Here is a 14,233-nt window from a genome sequence, read left to right on the forward strand (position 1 = left end):
TTCTCTAAAGAAAAATAGTAAATCATCTTTAAAAATCAGTAGTCTTCAATAAGTGTATGGTATTTACTCATTTCAAACCATTTTTGGGAGTTGATTTTAATCAACTCCCCTATGCAGTTACTCTGGCAAACCGGAAGTGAAAAGTGGTTGGATATACTAAAGACCAGAAATACTATAAAGACCTGAATGACCTGAAACTGTATATAAATGATTTACTTTTATGTTTTAAATGACCTTGTGTGTGTGATTATTATTATATTTCCATATGAAATGTGATAGAAAAATATCATGAAATGACATCCATCTAAATTATTTACGCAAAAATATGAAAGACTTGAAAAATTGATTTGATCTGACTTGAAATTCTATATAAATAATACGTTTCTATGTTCTGCGTCAAATTAGATGACTATGTGTGGGGTTTTACCATACTATTTAATGTAGTTCGGAATTCTTATTGGAAAAGCCAAAAAAATCAAAATAGAAGAAATGTGTGCAATATTATTCATATACAGCTAAGGAAATATTTGCCAAGCAAAATAACATATCGTTGGTTTTAGCACAAATATAATCAATAAAATCAACTCCCGTCAGTACTTCAGTACTCTGGTTTAGAATGAGAACAACAGGAGAAGTAATGCAGATCAGTTTATTCTTCATTGGAGCAAATCGATAAGATATAATCATCTTTAAATTTGAAAAGCAGAAAAAAACAACTTGAACAAATACAAACATTTTGGTGTTGTGTGAATATTTTAAAAAGTCAATGTTATAACAGATGAATGTTTATGTTCGGGATATAAAAGATGTCGGATAAAGAAGGTTCTTGAAGGCTAAATCGTACTCTCTATTAAAACTTCGAGGCACTTGCTAAACATAAACTCTTAGATTTACAGAACAGATTGTCTAATAGGACGGATTTTAGATGAAATAAGACGCTTCTTTAACAAGACTGGTGTTTGAATATGCAAATTACAAGAGACAGAAGGCACTGTAAACCAATCTGTATTCGCGTGTGAGAAATTTTAGCAATGTTTGCGAGAGCCTCAGCCTCGCAAATAATAGAGAGGTTGAGATTTCAAACTTGTACGGGTACGTGTACGTGAACTAGGGGAATCACCTAAATTATTCGCGTATTACGTCATCAGTTTTTGTGACGACATGGTTTCTACACGTTCTCTAAACTTGTAGAGTGTCGTCTACACGTAAGTACAAACGTGTAGCTTTTTACAACAAATAAAATCTTATTGATGAGTGAATGTATTCTGTTGATACATCATATAGATTTTTAAACTTCATTTGCATGAAAATTGATAAAAAAATTACCATTTATTTGGAATTAACTAAATTAATTCATGTCACATAACTGCGTCAATTTACGTACACGTTTATATCCTATACGGCTACAAGTTAAGAAATCTCAACTGATAAATTACAAAAACGTGTACGTGTACGTGTAGTTTTAACACACGTACGCGTACTCGTACACGTTTTAAATCTCAACCTTTCTATTGTTTTCCGTGAACCAGTCATGATATGTATATGGTAAATAAGTCTCCAAATAATCTACATCTCAGATCACGAAAGTTGGTCGCCGCGAACCATTTCATCTACAAGAAAATCGCGAATAAAGTCGTCGCGAATCAACAATTGGCTTAGGCCTACAGTTTTTGAGTTATGAAACTCGAATCCGTCCGTCTCTTGTAATATGCATATTAGTATATGGCAGGTGTTTTGGATTGTGTACTAGTTGCATTAGCCAGGCTTTCAAAGTGTCTGATGAGTCAGATAATGCAAATGTTCGGGATATACAGTTTAACGGATAAGGCAGGTATTCGAAATGTTAAGTTAGGTAATTGTAAAGAGAAGTGGAAGAACATAAACTGGCAAAGGAAATAACCAGAAAATACTGGATAAGACAAGGCAGAAAAAGTATATCTCCTGTTATGACTCTCATGAGAAGTATGTATGAGGAATATACATCAAATAACTTTTGATTATTTTTTTTCGGATATCTCTGTACGCAGACAGAAAAAAATGGATCAAACAAAAGCATGAGCAGTTTAGTTTTATAATAGAACTCAAGTATCTAATACAATCTTAGACCAGAGATATGTCTTGGAAAAATAAACATCCGTATACTGTGGTTTCATCAATATTCGTTAAATACCAATTTTCGTTGATTCCGTCGTTAAGTTTATCCTTGAAATTAAATATTCATTGAACTACAATTTCTACTAATATTTTGTATTGATAGGGTCATTGGCCACGAATTTACTTATCCTTGAAACTGTGATTTTCACTTTCTCCACGAAAATTGATACCCTTGAATATTAAAGCTATACACGCTATAATTTACGTCAATTTTGAATGACAGTGAAAACGCATGTGTTTGTCTACTTATAAAAGTTATCCTTAATCTGTAAATTACAATGGTGAAGTCCATCTCGTTACAAAGATGTAGATTTTTAATTGTTTATTTTCCTGCCAGGAAAATATACCTTTTCATGAATATTGATGAAGGCAGAGCGAAACCGACCTCATTGCGCATGTCCGCGTAGAACTAGGTGGTCGTTATTGTTTGCCTAATTAAATATTCAAATTGATTTTTAATATGCTTAACAGTTGTTAATTTGAAATACATACATGTATAATGAGTAAAATACGTTTCTCATTCACGATACCCTTAATTCTGCATTAACACTTATAGGATCTATAAATAGCACACAGGGGAAAAACACAGGTCTACGTAATTTTTTTAAAGGAAGTATTCATATCTACTCACAGGCTTGTATTTTTTCTTTTGTTTGCACTCGTATATCGGACAAATTTATGCTTTACTGAAAATATCCTTTCCTTTGTGAAACTATCACAATTATGAAGATGTTAACCCTTCACCAGTTTTGGTATGATAGGCTAAATTTAGCTGTCGCTATCACGTGATAGATTGATATTCACGAGGAGGCATTACTTTCCTGGCAGGAAAATAAATATTTTTTATTGTTTAATATTTGACATATTTGTTACGTGATCGAATTGAGCATTATAATTAACAGAATAAAGGTAACTTATATTAGTAATCAAACACAAACATTTTCCCCTTTATTCAAAATTGACGCAAATTATAGCGTGTATAGCTTTAATGAAACCACAGTAGATTGATGAAGTAAAACATTTCCAATTGCAGAAAGAGATACGCTATAAAGTCACATCTCTAAAAACAGAGTTGTTTACATTTGATAAGGCTTTGCATTCTTCTATAACAAGAACCAAAACAATCCGACATTAGTCGGCGGTTCCGTACGAAATGTTGGCGTTTTGCAATCCGATTGGTCTGAATGAGCTCTGTGACGTCATAATCAAATATAGTCGGAGATTGACGACTGAGCATGTTCTGATAGAGATTCCATAGTAGAGTTCTTACGTCAAATATTGAGAAATCAGATGATTTAATGTCGAAAAAATCGTCATGAAACTTGTCCTTCATGCTGGTTTCCGAATGATCTATTTGCACGGTTTTCTCGGCAGTGTTCTTAACCGGTAGTGTTGAACCTAAAACGAAAGTGAAAATTGAAAGTGAAAAATGTCCATCATTGATTTAAAAAAGTTAGTTAACAAAGGACGCTGAATTTTCAATATATAACCCATCTTAAATTTTAGGTATAGGTTTCTTTAGCCATAAAACTATTGTTAGGTAAAGAAAAATCTCAAACATTTTAATTTTGAAGTTTTAATAGTGAGTGTTTTAATCACATAATTATCTTATAGCTCTCTAGTCTAATAGTACATTGTAAGTTCACACAATCATTACACCAAAGCACCAACTGCTTTGTCTGGGGGGTTTTTCTTGCTGAATAAGGATCAAACAAACTTTTAGTCATACATGTCTAATAGTAAATTTTGTATTAGCGCCAACCCAGTAAATTCAAAATTTACAGCATGGCACGTAATTCAGTTTTATTTATTTCAAAAAGTAAAATTTAACATAGAGAAATCAACAAAACTCTTTAATTGCCAAACGATAACATTTTACATATGATCAAACTAACTAAAAACAATACCTACTTCCGTTTCAAAGTTTTGCGCCAATTAATTCATTTGTTTCCCGTCTATATATTTTATGTTTCTATTTTAATGTAATATAAAACGGTTGCTGATTAATGAAAATTTTAGTTTTCAGATGTCAATTGTCCCAATAACACTAACTTTTATCTTATCAAAGTTACGATGGTTAAAATGTTTGTTCAAACTACTTTTTTTTTTTAACAATGTAAATAAAACACATTAAAAAAAGAGAGAAAAAATGTATTAGAACTGAGGAAAGTAAGGAAAATTTAATGTATTTTAATGAATTATTACTTAGCACGTATCTAATATTAATGTCACGAAATCTGAAACAAATTACAAATTATGTACGGATCTTTAAATGTCATTGAACATTTCGTAAGAATCATTTTAATATGTTATTTTCAAATTTTAAAGTTCAGTATATTTTTGAATGTTGCATACTATTTTATTAGGTTGATATACTTTCTCTAATCAAAACATACCTAAAGAACTTGTCTAGTATGTAATTTCAGTGACGCCTAACTTAATTTACCTTTGGCGGGCTTATACTGAATAAACAATATGAAAAATTATGTCAGTCTGTCTCGATTTTTGAAAAAAAAATATCCAGCTTTATATTAGAAGAGAAAATCTACACACGGAATCAAAACTGTCATATTTCTTTGCACGTTTTATTACTAAATTTTGTAAGTTTAACATTCATCCGAATAATAGCAGTTTCTATAGATGAGTTGCATTTAATACTCTCCTTATTCTTACCTTTCTACAAAGAAGGCGGTATATTTAAATGAGGTTTAAATAGTCTTAAAAATTGTCTGAATGCTGAGACTCCTTAATCTTTTATTTCTATACAGAACTCTCTTTTTGTGGAGATTTAAATAGTCTAAAAAAGTACAGACTGCACAGTAATTTTTAATAAGCCACATGTCTCTTCATTAGGTATACTGGAGCCGCGCTATCATCATAGACATGCATTGCACTTATTGACATCGGTGAAGCTTCCAACACAATTTCTATAAAAGATGGAATGCGGTCTCCTGGTATACTCCATTGTACTATGACACCCTGTTTCATTTGAGTAACTCAGCAATCATTATTTATAACAGTTTGTAGCAGTTTCCATTCACAAATGTTCAGGCCATATCATATTGGCAATTGCCACGTACCTACACAGATGTCGAGAGCTAAGAGGCGTTAATGGACCTATTCAAAGGAGGGGAAAAATTAGTTTCAAAGCTATACAGACATTCTTGCATTATCATCAAACGATGTTTTGCAAGGCATCGTGATGTGAAACTAATGTATTTGCAATCGAATTCTTTTTAAATATAAAATTAAAGAAATAATTATTTGCTTTGTGAACGTATGAGATATTTTTATACTAAATTAATTTCAGCAATTTAGCCTTAAATGTTTAGTGGATGTGTTTGATAAAGACGAATCATTTAGACCTATCTATAGAATTAAGACTTTAAGGAAATGGGACATCGTTCTATTTGCCATTGGTTATTATTATAAACTTTACCCTACATATAATAAAAAGCAACCCGTTTCTATCCGCACCCTAATAATTTACGATCCGTTTCTATCCGGATATAGTACATGTTTAAGAAAACCGCCTATAAATAGGTTCAAACATTAGACATTCTAACATTTAAGATTCATTCAAAAAAAAGATAACAGTTTGCTTCCTAAGAGAAATAAAAATGCACATGAAGGGTGAATTCGGCCATAGATATTGACAGGCACATAATTTATCGTCGAGCATCAAGGGACGAACGTCGCCATATTTCTCCTCGTTGACGTAGTCAAAACGTTTTTTCATTCCTTCGGTAGCATTGTTTAACTCACATTTGCCCACTTTAAATAGCCATTAATATTTGTTTAATTATAGAGTCTTGTATACGGTTTAAGATTAACCGTATTTTGCAATCACGGGATATGCATGTAGTTAAACGAATCAAATAAAGAGTTTTGTACTGAACAGGCCTAGCTGTTGCTCGATCTGAGATAAATTTTTTTTTTACCAAAAAATCAATCTAAGGTCAGACTATAAATTTTATACAGTATATAGAACAAATTAAATGGACAGAAAAAATATCTGGGACAATGTGGTTTTGATTTAAAACTAGATTAATACCCCGAAAGGTAAAAAGTAAATTAATTTCGATTAGCAATACACTTAACAAAGACGTTGTCTTGGTTAAAATCGATGATAAATATTATACCCAAAAGAATAAATGGAGATGATCTGAAAAAGGTGTGATGGCAGTTTTGCTAAAGGCTGTCATTATACAGATATCTGGGGCACCTCTGCGTTTTAAGAAATTAAGGCAATTTCATATATATATGGGGGAAAATGATATTAATTAAGGTACATTGATATTCTGATAGGAACGAGAACTCTGGAACATTGGATTATTTTTATGTCTTAATTCATTAATTCAAACTGAAAATTCTGGCAAGTTCAGAATTTTATTATCTTTATACAGAATTGATGGAATTTTTATGTAGACACTTACAACTTATTTAATAAATAATCCAGTATAGAATTTGTCTTTCTTTGTATATATATAATTATATATATATATATATATATATGTATATAGATCAGAATTTTGAAAACCACCCCTTTGATCATAGAAAACTGTAGGTTTCCGCATTATGAAAATTGACCGATAAGTTGAGACCCTTGTTTCAGCGTGATTGTCTTAACAAAGAAGATTTGATCATAACAGTTTACTAATGTCATTGATTCTCGAAGACGAATAACCGACCCGTGCAAAGACGGCTACAGTGTAGCACATAGGAACGGCTTCCATTGCCAAAGCCCAGCCAGTGTGTATCATTACTTTACCTAATGAACACGTGCGTACGTGCAAAATTATCAATATCGTTAATTGCACTCGCGCTATCAGACAAGATCGTTGTCTTGATTATTGTTTCATTTTTCCCAGCCTTAAGGGAGCTGGATGGTTGTGGCCATTTTAAGACTTTATTAATCTCTTTTAAATGGAGAGCTCTGTATAAAGATTTTTTTTGGATTTGTTTCTTTGATGAATAAATGTAATTGTCAAAATTATAGAATGTAAAATTTTAAAGCAGATCTGATGGTTAAATTGTTGACCAGCTATCTTCCTTAATCTATCCATTTTCGCCAGACTTTATTCTCGCCTCATGCAGTTTAAGGGGGCGTAATGGCTAACAAATTACACACCAGATTAACCTGAAAACTTTGAATATGATATTATTGGCTAGAAACAATAAATTTAATTAATAAGAAAAATCCAAATGTTTTTTCTTTAAAAAGGGCTCGATGGTCGTAGCCATTTTTAGACTGTATTGACCTCCTTTAAAATAAAAGCTCTAAATCAAAATATAGGAAATGACCCGTAATTCAAAAGTTAAACTATATGGGTTTTTTCCTCCATTTTTGATACTAGTTTATAGCTGTACAAATCATATATCAATCATATATCTAGTAGCGTATCAGCCCTGATACACGTGTTTTGGACTAGGTGAGACAGCAACCGGAAGCTAGGGCTGTATCGCCCTCGGGGCTGATATTTCTCTGTCTCAGCCCGTCGTCAAGGGGGTTTATTGCCCTCAAATTTAAAATCGCTAATTCCCAAATATCTCTGCTTTAAATTAAGACTTGTTTGTAAAATAACGATAGCTGTACAAATCATGTATTAAGATGTTAGGTAGATCTGATGGTTAATCTGTTGTCCACCCAGCCTCCTTAAATTTTAACATCCTATACCTTAATTCAGAGCTCTTTCTTTAAGGAGATTGATAGAGTCAAAAAATGGCCAATAAGCCCTTTTAGAGCAATATGAGCTACCAATTTTTTTGTCGGTTATTTTACTTTTGAAAATTGTAATTCACTACCGAAACGAACGAAAAAAAATTATTGTTTATAAAATTCTGTGAGTCATCATTTTTTTTTTGGGGGGGGGGGGGGGAGGAGGGGGTTGTGAAAAATGCTATCATATCGCTCTAATTGAAGCAAAATTCCATTATTGCCGTTCTGTGTAGAAAAGGTTAGATATAATGTATCTCTTAGCAAAAAATCTTTCTCCTGATTAAGTTTACTTTCAATTATTTATTATATAGCTCTCAGTTGTATACAAATTTATCACAATACAAATACAATATAATTGTGAATGAATTTAAATCATGCATTTTTGGAACGAATTTAACTAGATTAAAATTAATAAGAGAGTGAAGAGATTCGAATTTGACGATAATCGAGTCACACATAGAAAATCGGGTGAAATTATTCTTTATTAATCTCTTTTAAATGGAGAGCTCTGTATAAAGATTTTTTTTGGATTTGTTTCTTTGATGAATAAATGTAATTGTCAAAATTATAGAATGTAAAATTTTAAAGCAGATCTGATGGTTAAATTGTTGACCAGCTATCTTCCTTAATCTATCCATTTTCGCCAGACTTTATTCTCGCCTCATGCAGTTTAAGGGGGCGTAATGGCTAACAAATTACACACCAGATTAACCTGAAAACTTTGAATATGATATTATTGGCTAGAAACAATAAATTTAATTAATAAGAAAAATCCAAATGTTTTTTCTTTAAAAAGGGCTCGATGGTCGTAGCCATTTTTAGACTGTATTGACCTCCTTTAAAATAAAAGCTCTAAATCAAAATATAGGAAATGACCCGTAATTCAAAAGTTAAACTATATGGGTTTTTTCCTCCATTTTTGATACTAGTTTATAGCTGTACAAATCATATATCAATCATATATCTAGTAGCGTATCAGCCCTGATACACGTGTTTTGGACTAGGTGAGACAGCAACCGGAAGCTAGGGCTGTATCGCCCTCGGGGCTGATATTTCTCTGTCTCAGCCCGTCGTCAAGGGGGTTTATTGCCCTCAAATTTAAAATCGCTAATTCCCAAATATCTCTGCTTTAAATTAAGACTTGTTTGTAAAATAACGATAGCTGTACAAATCATGTATTAAGATGTTAGGTAGATCTGATGGTTAATCTGTTGTCCACCCAGCCTCCTTAAATTTTAACATCCTATACCTTAATTCAGAGCTCTTTCTTTAAGGAGATTGATAGAGTCAAAAAATGGCCAATAAGCCCTTTTAGAGCAATATGAGCTACCAATTTTTTTGTCGGTTATTTTACTTTTGAAAATTGTAATTCACTACCGAAACGAACGAAAAAAAATTATTGTTTATAAAATTCTGTGAGTCATCATTTTTTTTTTGGGGGGGGGGGGGAGGAGGGGGTTGTGAAAAATGCTATCATATCGCTCTAATTGAAGCAAAATTCCATTATTGCCGTTCTGTGTAGAAAAGGTTAGATATAATGTATCTCTTAGCAAAAAATCTTTCTCCTGATTAAGTTTACTTTCAATTATTTATTATATAGCTCTCAGTTGTATACAAATTTATCACAATACAAATACAATATAATTGTGAATGAATTTAAATCATGCATTTTTGGAACGAATTTAACTAGATTAAAATTAATAAGAGAGTGAAGAGATTCGAATTTGACGATAATCGAGTCACACATAGAAAATCGGGTGAAATTATTCTATGCCACAATAAAATTTTATTTGAGGTAAATTTGAAAATGCTTTGCTTAGTCTGGGACACCCCACCACTGCTGATTTTTTTCTTTGAGGGGGGGGGGGGGACGAGTTTAATGACAAAAAGTTTAACTTGACAATCGGTATGTTAAAAAAAACTATGAAAGTGAAATGAGTTTCGGTCATTTTAAAAATGTAGAACCTTTTTTCCTTTCGCACTAAATCTATCGAAAAATGAAGAAATTATAGAGGAAATGATTTCAAAATTTTAGAAGATAATGTAATGCTGTAAATTTTGATATACTGGGTGAGTGTAAATACAAATTCTACAACATTACAAATCATATTGTTCATTTTGTATTTACACGTCCACCCACCCAGTAAATTAAAAATTTACTACACGAGAGTGAAACATTATCTTTATCTACTTATGTTGTAGTAAATTATGAAGATGGCAGAAACAAAAACTTGACATTAGAATTTAAATTATCCTATCTTACCTAGCACACTGAATGCCGCCAGTACGAGGAACTTTAGCACTCTCATATTCCTCCGCAATATAGTTCCTAGAATCCGTTTCGTCTGGGGTTTTTTTTCCACCTTTCTTGAGACACCGTTAACTTTTCCCGACCTTCTCTTCTACTTCGCTTTCCCACAAGTCATGATTTGCTGGTGATATGTCGAGAATTTGTCTCTGTCTTTTTTTAATGAAATAAACGAATAATTTTATAGAAATCCCAATATATTCTTAATCAAGTTCTTATGATATTATTTTTTCTGTTCTGATAAAATAACCAGCTTTCGCCCTCCTTTGGGAAGAAACAGCAGATAATGTATATAATGAGTTTCTACACGGCACAAAACCGAAATATCGCTATAACTGTAAAATATTATTGGAAGTATCCACCTAAAGTATTGTTAGCTTCTTAATTCATAACCGAACGAAATTCTGGTAGAACTGACTCCATTTTTGCATGATCTGTGCTCTCCGTACATTAAGAGTTTAACAACAAGGTGTGTGAAAATATATACCATCTTACAACCTTGTGTCCGTGATGTCACAATTGCTCGTAACATGGAATTTCATTAGTATCATTTCGCGTCATGCCTGCAAGTTGATAATTGGATCAATAAATGATCAAAGCTTTTTTATTCATAAATCATATATAGGAGGAGCGATGCAATATTTGTCCTTGGGTGAATGGTTTACTTGTCACGTGCTGCTACCTTTTTTGACCAGATCTTTCATGGCATGATAATTCATTAATAATTACAATATTGATCACAATTTGTTAATCATGTAGTCCTGAAATAACACAATAAAATAACAAGATAACAATTGTTGAATTTTTAGTTTTTATGTTTTATATTTCTAAATACATTAGTAATACATGGCACAAAGACCATGCAAATGAAGTTCCATGTATTGAAACGTTGTTTCAATGTTGCTTTCAACGTTAAACGTAAGTTAGGTCTTCAGAGTAAAAACAATGTTGATAATTATATGGTTCAGGTTTCAACGTTGAAAGCCTATCGTTGATTCTATGTTGAATAACGATTGATGAAAGTTGCAACTTGAATTTCACCATTCCTCAACGCTGAAACACCATGCATTTGTACTGATTAACCTGCTTCACTGCTAATTTTGACACTATTCCAGACTTGCACTTTGCCAGAATCTTTTCAAATGTTGTGATTTTTTTTCTTTCGCCTTCTTTATTTTTCCTGATGTTTGACCCTCAAAACACCTTTTTCAATCACATCTTTCATTTCGTAGGTTTAACTACAAATATTTATTTATACTTTTGAGGCTGACAAGGCGTAGATAATTTCAATAACGATCGAAACTGTTTGCTTTTGACTTGTCAATGAGAGCAAAGACTGACCAGAATGACGTCAGACTAGAACTTTTATATATTGAATACTGAATAAACAAAAGAAAAGGCTATTCACATCGAACTACTACATTCTAGTAGTATAATTTTCGTAGATTTACCTCTACGATATGGTGACAGTTCTCAAATTAAGACTAACATGCAGGCACGTAGCATCGTTTTTGAAAGTGGGGGGGGGGGGGGGGGGCAGACTCATCCAAAATATCTTAACAAGCGAAAAAAAGAAAAAAAAAAGAGGGAAATTTATAATTCTTCAAATCTTCAAAAACCTAATCCGTGGGGGGGGGGGGGGGGGGGGGGTGGGGGGGGGGGAGGGGGGTGTCAAGTCCAATCTATAATTTTCTTATTTTCAAAAAAAGGGGGGGGGGGGCAACTCTATGATTAATTCAATCTTTTATATGTAAATTTTAAAAAATTAGTTGCTGCGGGAAAAAGTGGGGGGGGGGGGGGGGGGGCATGCCCCCCTGACCCCCCCCCCTGATGCTACGTGCCTGAACATGCAGTCAAACTTATTTGAGGTAAACGCTTATAATAACAATTTATTCAGAGTAACTGCCATGTCATTTCATTGCCGTCACAAAACTCATCTGATATATGTAACTATCAAAATAGTTCAATGGTCACGGGGTCTTCGCTATAAGCAATACACATGTATTTTACTGTACACTTAGTACTAGTTTTTCATTAAAGACCAATAATTTTTTTTCCAAATCTTACTTATCTATTACATGTAAAAGTATTAAGGTAAGGGTTCCTAATATTACTATATATTTGACAATGCCTGCAAGTGCCACCGTTTTAATCTATTTATCTCAACCAAAAGTAGTGAGATTTTGCTGAATTTGTGAAGAACAAACTCATTTTTCATTTTATCAATCATCAATATTTACTAGTATAGTAGAAATGAAATACATATGTATTATTTTTTGGATGGTAGTACATATAATACTGAAGTTAAACTTTAGTCAAGATCAAGGGCCAACACTGACGGGGAATTCTTTTGTCATCTTTTAGTGAAAAGATTAAACATCATTCAAAATGACCTGAGGATGGTATTATATACCTTTGAAAATGACGGGAGTTGTACGCAGCTTCATACTTCCATTGCATAGTGCAGGCACGTTAATAAGCATCGCTTTTGAAGGGAGGGGAACCTATATGTACCTCAACATCTTGACAAACAGAAAAAAGGACCCTCGCCTCTAAATTCTAATCGGGGTGGTGGTTGAGGGGGTCCTCTACATTCTCGCTAGGGACGTCTACAAATTACAAACAAGCCCTTAGGACTTTGAGTAACAAACCCTAACGACAGGCCTGAGAAACAAGCTTCTCTAAAGCTTTTTCTACTGTGGCCAGTAGCAGATCTACATGCATTGTCATGATCAATGACCTTGGCCTTAGTTAAGCAGACATTTACTTTCGAAGGTCATCAAATACGAAATCAAAAATTACGGAAGGTAAAATCAAGACGGAAAGAGGGCAATCAATCTTTTCTTTTAATTTTAATTTTATGTGTATTTTTAGCAACACCCAAAAGGTGTGTTGAGGCGATGTTCAAAATTCAGTTTCATATAATATTTTAATTAAAGAAGAATGTCTGCTTCGAAAACAAAAGTTTTAATTGTTACTTTTGTTCTACGTTCCTGTAGTGAGCAGTCTAGACTGCATTATCCCACCTTCCCTTTAAACTGCAATGACGCGCTTAAGAGATAAATCAAATTTGTTAAAGCTAACGTGTTTTAAAGAATAACGGTTTACATAGAGAAACCCTTTGTAGTTTGCATTCGTCTGAAATGATGGAACATAAACCATGCATCTAGTGCAACTAAATTGATTGCAGAGTCATTAATTAGAGCGATGGATGACGTCATCACATAAAGAGTTACTGTTCTTGAAGAGGACATTAAAAGTCGAACCGGAGAGTGTCGAGTTCATTGGTCCCGATTGGAAAATTACGCGAGTCATATTAACAGCTGATTTACGACCAGATGTTTCCACATTTACACCTTCACCCAGCAATTACCTCGATCTTCGTCTAATATGGTGGACACAATAATTAATGAGGATATTTCGTGCAAACATTATTTTTCCGGAAAGGCTCAAGAAACCATTATATTGCATGCGTTTTTATTGTTTATTGAGGCATGTCAATTTCTGCGTAATGTTTCGGGGACATCAATGAAGATACTAGCGGGTGGTAATGATTTTAGCATATTTATTAATATCTGGATGAAAACTGAATATAACGCTTACCTAACGATGGAAGGTCACGACACGAACATTTACTACATTCAAATCAAAGTACTGAAAGTATTGATGGGAGCTGATTTGTAATATGAAATGAACGATAATTTTCCATTTCAAGATGGAGATATATAAGGTTGAATAGTCTTATTTTAAATTGTTACAATTTACAAAGTCTTAAATGAAAAAATTAGTCGTATTTTATGTTAGATCTACCATATGCTGCTGTACCCAACAAAAAGAAATTATCATACTGGATGAAAATATAATGTAGGTGTCAAAAAATCCTTACGTAAAAATGTATAATTATTTAACCTTTCAGGTTTGAGTCATACTATTAAATTAAAAGAATATGCAAGTAGTTACCTATAATTAGACAACGTAATGAAATCATTTCAGAAGTCTCACATTTGAATCACAGTACAAAAACAAAGTTGATTTGACAGCTTCAAAATTAC

The sequence above is a fragment of the Magallana gigas genome, chromosome 1 (genome assembly GCF_963853765.1).
Source record: "Magallana gigas chromosome 1, xbMagGiga1.1, whole genome shotgun sequence".
NCBI lineage: Eukaryota > Metazoa > Mollusca > Bivalvia > Ostreida > Ostreidae > Magallana > Magallana gigas.